This window comes from Pleurodeles waltl, chromosome 8 (genome assembly GCF_031143425.1).
Source record: "Pleurodeles waltl isolate 20211129_DDA chromosome 8, aPleWal1.hap1.20221129, whole genome shotgun sequence".
NCBI classification, from domain to species: domain Eukaryota; kingdom Metazoa; phylum Chordata; class Amphibia; order Caudata; family Salamandridae; genus Pleurodeles; species Pleurodeles waltl.
Genome location: NC_090447.1, coordinates 68042759 through 68048758, shown reverse-complemented (window position 1 = coordinate 68048758; position 6000 = coordinate 68042759). Strand labels below are relative to the sequence as shown.

General features: G+C 42.1%; 1 long non-coding RNA gene across 1 annotated transcript in view; it reads right to left on the bottom strand.

Moving 5' to 3' along the window:
- Nucleotides 1-3639: 3639 nt before the first annotated feature.
- LOC138249055 (uncharacterized) overlaps nucleotides 3640-6000 on the bottom strand; it is a 71896-nt gene continuing 69535 nt past the window's right edge. The window contains exon 4 of the long non-coding RNA XR_011194689.1: nucleotides 3640-3652. This is a non-coding gene — a long non-coding RNA (uncharacterized lncRNA). The remainder of the gene's footprint in view (nucleotides 3653-6000) is intronic.

Here is a 6000-nt window from a genome sequence, read left to right as displayed (position 1 = left end):
ACTTTTCAAGCGATGGGTGTGGTCTCACTATGGACCACTACTTCCGCTTTAACCAATAACTCAAAACCAGCTGTCAAATCAGCATACTAGTCATATGCTGCCGATCAGTATCTTGGTAATAGTATTATAGGATCTTTGACATCAGCCTTCTTCAGTTAAAATGTAATGCAGCCTTTGAACCATATTGTGATGATATAAGAGCAGGTCTTACCAAGGCTTTATAAACAAAATGTAGATTGGGTACTCTCCAGATTGGCCACTACACTAAAAGATGGAATAATCATTCAGTAGATTCATCCCCTTGTGCTATGTGTGGAGCACCTTGCAAAAATATTGAACATCTACTGTTCTTTTGCCCTTAGTACAACTACTGTTGTATGGAAATGGCTTAAACCCCTTTGTAACAATCTAGGGCTTAGAAGCTACTTAGCAGCAGCCTCTAGGGTATGAAGAAAAAACACCAATGGGCTCATTGTATTTGCTATGAGTAGATACCTTTATGCAGTTTGGCTGCTGCAAAAAGGAGCTGGTAGGCCATTGTAATCATCCGTTCCCTGGTAACAATCTTTTATCTTAGCTAATTTGTATGAAAAGTTAACTGCAAGCTGATTTTAGGCAGCCGTCAATGCCCTGGTAACCTATCTTAATTCATCTATAGTTTTGGGACTTTAGATTACTGTGATTGTCACAAGCAACATTTAATAATGAACTGCTGATACTGTCTTCACATTTTGCACTTGATGTATCTAGATTGTCATATCATGGCAGTTTTGTTTTATCTAATAGAAATTTTTATACTGTTTTAACTTGCAGGTCTATAATGCATCATGTATGTATTGTTGTTTATGACTATGTACTGTTTTGTGGTTGTTCAGCTATAATTTTGGTTGTGTTAGTCGAGTGCAGTAACCTTTAATTTATAGTGTATTTTTAAGATAATATTAATTAAAATGTATTATTTGTATGCATTTTTTAGAGTTGTTATTATTACATAAGTGATATTTTTCTTTTATGTATTTTTTGGGGGAATATTTATTTTGAATTACACTTGTTTTGCTTTGTTTGATTACTTGATCATTCCATCATTTTGATTTTTTTTGTTTACGGAAATACAATTTGTTATGTATTACCCATATTTTTATATGTTCATGCTATTTTTTATTTTTTTCCTTAGCATTTCTTGATATTTTACTTTGTGGGTTATGGATTTTTGATTTTTCAAGTTGTGTATTTGAGTTTATTGTTTTTCATTTTTTGCAATTTCGGAGAATTCAATATCGTGGAATTTTATCTTTTAAGTACTACTTTGAGTTCACTGTCTTCAGCTGTAACATGTAGGAACTGTTTATGTGTTTTAAACGTTGTATTGTAATTATATAGTTGTATAGGTGTATTGAGGTATATATATTTTTTATTGTTTGCTTGGATTTGGTGATTCTGAAATATATGTAGTTTACACATTTATTTGTTAATATCTTTATGTAGTATTTACTATTCAGTTCAACTAGGCTTTGTTTAAAGTTAAATATATATTTGACTGATTATTAGCAATTGTTTTAATATATTAGCATATGTGTTTATTGTCCAGAGCTATACCAAGCTTGTAAATATGGACTTTTCTAGAGTAATGTTCTTGCTATGGAGTCTTGGTATGGTAGACCTTCACTATTATCAAATAGTTGGACTTTGCATTGAATTTTAGTGATATCCTTAAACATAAACACATAGGCCCTCATTATGAGTTCGGCAGATGGGAAAGCCAGTCAGCCAAACTCCAGACAGGGTGGCTGCCATAGTAGTGGCAATCACCCTGCTGAACCTATTAGGAGTTTCCCGCTAGGCCAGCAGGCAGAAACCTCGGTTTCCGCCTGCCGACCTAGAGGGAAACAGGCTACAGCATTGTCTCTGACTCGTAATCGAGTCGGCAGCAATGTTGTAGCCCGCATGGTGTACCAACACCCTTGCAATGTTCATTGCCTGCATAGCAGACAGTGAACATTGTGGCTTCTGCATTGCCCATGCCAAGAGAATGTGCAGCGCAGCGGCCCCCTTTTGAAAAGGCTGACAGCGAATGAGGTAGTAATCCGCAGGGCAGCTCTGCATGCAGCAGGATCAACAATCCTGCCGTTGCTTGTGGAACGCTGGCGGTCTGACTGCCAGGGTCTTTATGTGGTCAGACCGCCACAGCAGTAGCCATCCTGACTGCCACCGCCGAGCTAGCGTTCTGAAGACCGCCAGCCTTGTAATGAGGCCCATAATCTTAGTGCAGTCTTTTTTGGTGCTACTTTATGTAATAAAGTTACATTGTGTTAACCCCTTTAGAAAGAAATATAAATTACTGATTCTCTTTCACTTTCTTACATTTTAGTTTGTGGTTTACCACATATTTATCAATGATTATATGTTTACATTGTTGAGGATTTTATCAGTTATTATCAGCATTAAACCTAAAACAGGATAGTCTACAAGTTTGATATTTCACCCATTTTCCAGAAGGAGAGGAACTGGGGCCAACTTAAAATTGCATTGCTGAGTTAAACAAAGCACTGTTAGCATCATCAGACAATTAGTGGACTAGTGGAGGTCTGCTAAATATTTAAGTGTCATCTAATCAATATTCCAATTTTCAAAAAGTTCAAGATGAGAGGAATTACAAAGGGCCATTTGTGGTGGCATGAACAAAATAAAGAGCTGGATGAAATTAGTTCAGGTAGCTATGAGTGCAAACTCTCAGTCTATTACATCTAGAGGACAGCTTAAATTGCTTTAGCCTATTCCGTAGTTGGCTACCTAAAGACAAACATGCAGCTATAAGATGTACAGTGCCTTAAATTATCCTATAGAGATTGCCAGCATAAAGCCTACTTCTTTGTTAACCATGGCACTATTTAGGTGGCTAGACCTGCAATATAATGGTGCACCCAGTAGAGAGGAAAACAAGATAATTGAACTGGTCAATGATATTGAAAACATTCAGACACATGAATAGAGCTCAATGTCTATGTCTATTAATATTTGAAAGGGGGAAGAGATTAATTTGTCTTCACACAAATGTAGGGGGAAATATCTCACCTGTAACAGAGTCTATTCTGCTTAGGATATGCTACGAAAGTATAACAAACAGTATATATGGTAGGAACTTGCTCTCAGGTGTAATTTCTAGAGCCCAGGCTCAACAATTGTAGGGGTCTTATATACTCTGGTATTAATGCAAAATATGAATTCATGATAATTGCAAGGGATTTTCCCCTGAGCCATTTAGGTGCAGTTCACATCTTTCTCCATTTAGGTATGGAACAAGTGATTCTCAATTGAGTTCAGCACTTGTTGTTACCCTAAGCTGTACTGCATGCACCAGCAAAACTATTGAAAGATAGTTGCTAATTTAGTGGACTCACTACTTTTCTGGTTATATTATCCATGTTTTGACCCATCACCAATTTGGGAACAAACACACTAAAATCATCAATCTGAAATTTTGATTGTGCCATGGTGTATTCTACCAAGAATTCTCGGTGGGATGCAATGACTCACTAGGACATTCCCTGTAAGGAAATGTTTCATGAAAATAACAAGTCACAAATCAAACCTTAAAAACGGAATTTAAAGTGTACATATTATAATTGTAATCTGTTCTTACCTTCACGACATTCTAAAATAGAGACAAATTAATGAGAAAGACTAGTGAGTAACATTTCATGATAAAATACCAGTGTAAAAAATACCCTTTTTCAGAAATGTGCATTTCGAAAGCATACAGGAAGGACCTCTTTCTAAAGATGAGTTAGTTACTTATGAGCATGCAATGCAATTTAAAAGCAACAAATGAAAATGCAATGCCAATTTATCTCAACAGATGAAGTCAGTATTGACAAAAGTATAATTTCACATCATGGTCCATTAGAAAAATATAATTTATTAAGCTAGATATATTGTCATCATAAACTCTATACATTTGAGAAAGTACAGGAGAAATAAATAAATGAATTCAAGGCTGGTAGTTTAAGATTCGACCCAAGGTCACAAACCTACAAATGTTTAGCCCAAAAAGTATGGGATTGCGATACATATGATAAAGTCAAACAAATATTAGTCCCTGACATTTGTACCATTTTTCTGAAAGACATTCTTACTAGATTTGATATCTAATTTGCAGCAAACTCCTATCTCACAATAAGGTGAATCCAGAATGGGTCAATCAACTTAAAATATGCATGTACCAAAACTATGATAGCCTCTGTATATACCAAGTAAAAACAAACGTGTTTGAAAGAACAAGCAGTAAGGGGGTGATTCTAACCCTGGCGGTCGGTGATAAAGCGGCGGCCAACCCGCCAACAGGCCGGCGGTCAAAAAAATGCAATTCTGACCCTGGCGGGAACCGCCAACACAGGCCGCCGCTTTAACACTCCGACCGCCACGGCGGAACAAACAAACAGCGCGGCGGTCACCGCCAACAGCCAGGCGGCAGACAATGTACCGCCCACCCTATCACGACCCACCAATCCGCCACCTTTTCCGGGGCGGGAGCCCCGCCGATAAAAACACGGCGGAAACAGACATTTTCAATGGAAAACGCTCACCTCGAGACACTCCACGCGGAATCCGGACAGCATGGAACCCGAATTGAACATGATACCGGCTCTCGTCTACCTGCTCATCTACCACGAGTACGAACTCCGGCGCAGACGTCAACGGTGAGTACTGCACCTACGACACACGGGAGGGGGGAGGACGAAAGGTTACGGGCACACACATATGCGTCCGCCCCCACCCCCCCAATATGTACACACCAATGCAGAGCAACAAGTCACAGTGACACCACACAAACACCCGTAAAAAATACAATGACACAACCAAATTTAGAATAAATATTTATGTACAAAAAAAGCTCCTGGAAAGTATTGACCAACCGTGATAAATATATACAAAAACAAAAAATATATACACATCAGTGTATAACTGGAGTAACAAGTCCTGCACATCCTACGAATCTAGCATGTCCGTGGGCCAATGTTCTGCGAAACAAGGGCAAAGCCCACACACGAGACCTGAGTCCTTTGGAGAGAACACTGCAGGGGCATCTGATGACAAAACTACAGGCACCTCAGGGGGAAGGGAAGGGGGGGCCACCACAGCCACATGAGTCCACGACGCCAGATCCACGAGGAGCCACCATGCCCACTGTACCATCCTAGGGAGTGCAAAGCCACAGTCTCTCAATGTCTCTACAGTGGGTGGGCTGCCCACTGGACCATCCTGGGGAGTGCAAAGCCACAGTCTCTCAATGTCTCTACAGTGGGTGGGCTGCCCACTGTACCATCCTGGGGAGTGCAAAGCCACAGTCTCTCAATGTCTCTACAGTGGGTGGGCTGCCCACTGGACCATCCTGGGGAGTGCAAAGCCACAGTCTCTCAATGTCTCTACAGTGGGTGGGCTGCCCACTTGACCATCCTGGGGAGTGCAAAGCCACAGTCCATCCGGTGGATGACAGCCTCCACTGGTCAAGGAGGAGGCATGGTGGGCACAGTGAACCATAAACAGTGCCTGAGACGGCGGTTCCCAGCGGAGCGGTGCTTGAGATGAAGGGCCCAGCGGAGCGGTGCTTGACAGGAAGGGCCCAGCGGAGCGGTGCTTGAGATGAAGGGCCCAGCGGAGCGGTGCTTGAGATGAAGGGCCCAGCGGAGCGGTGCTTGACAGGAAGGGCCCAGCGGAGCGGTGCTTGGGATGAAGGGCCCAGCAGAGCGGTGCTTGACAGGAAGGGCCCAGCGGAGCGGTGCTTGGCAGGAAGGGCCCAGCGGAGCGGTGCTTGGGATGAAGGGCCCAGCGGAGCGGTGCTTGACAGGAAGGGCCCAGCGGAGCGGTGCTTGAGATGAAGGGCCCAGCGGAGCGGTGCTTGACAGGAAGGGCCCAGCGGAGCGGTGCTTGAGATGAAGGGCCCAGCGGAGCGGTGCTTGACAGGAAGGGCCCAGCGGAGCGGTGCTTGAGATGAAGGGCCCA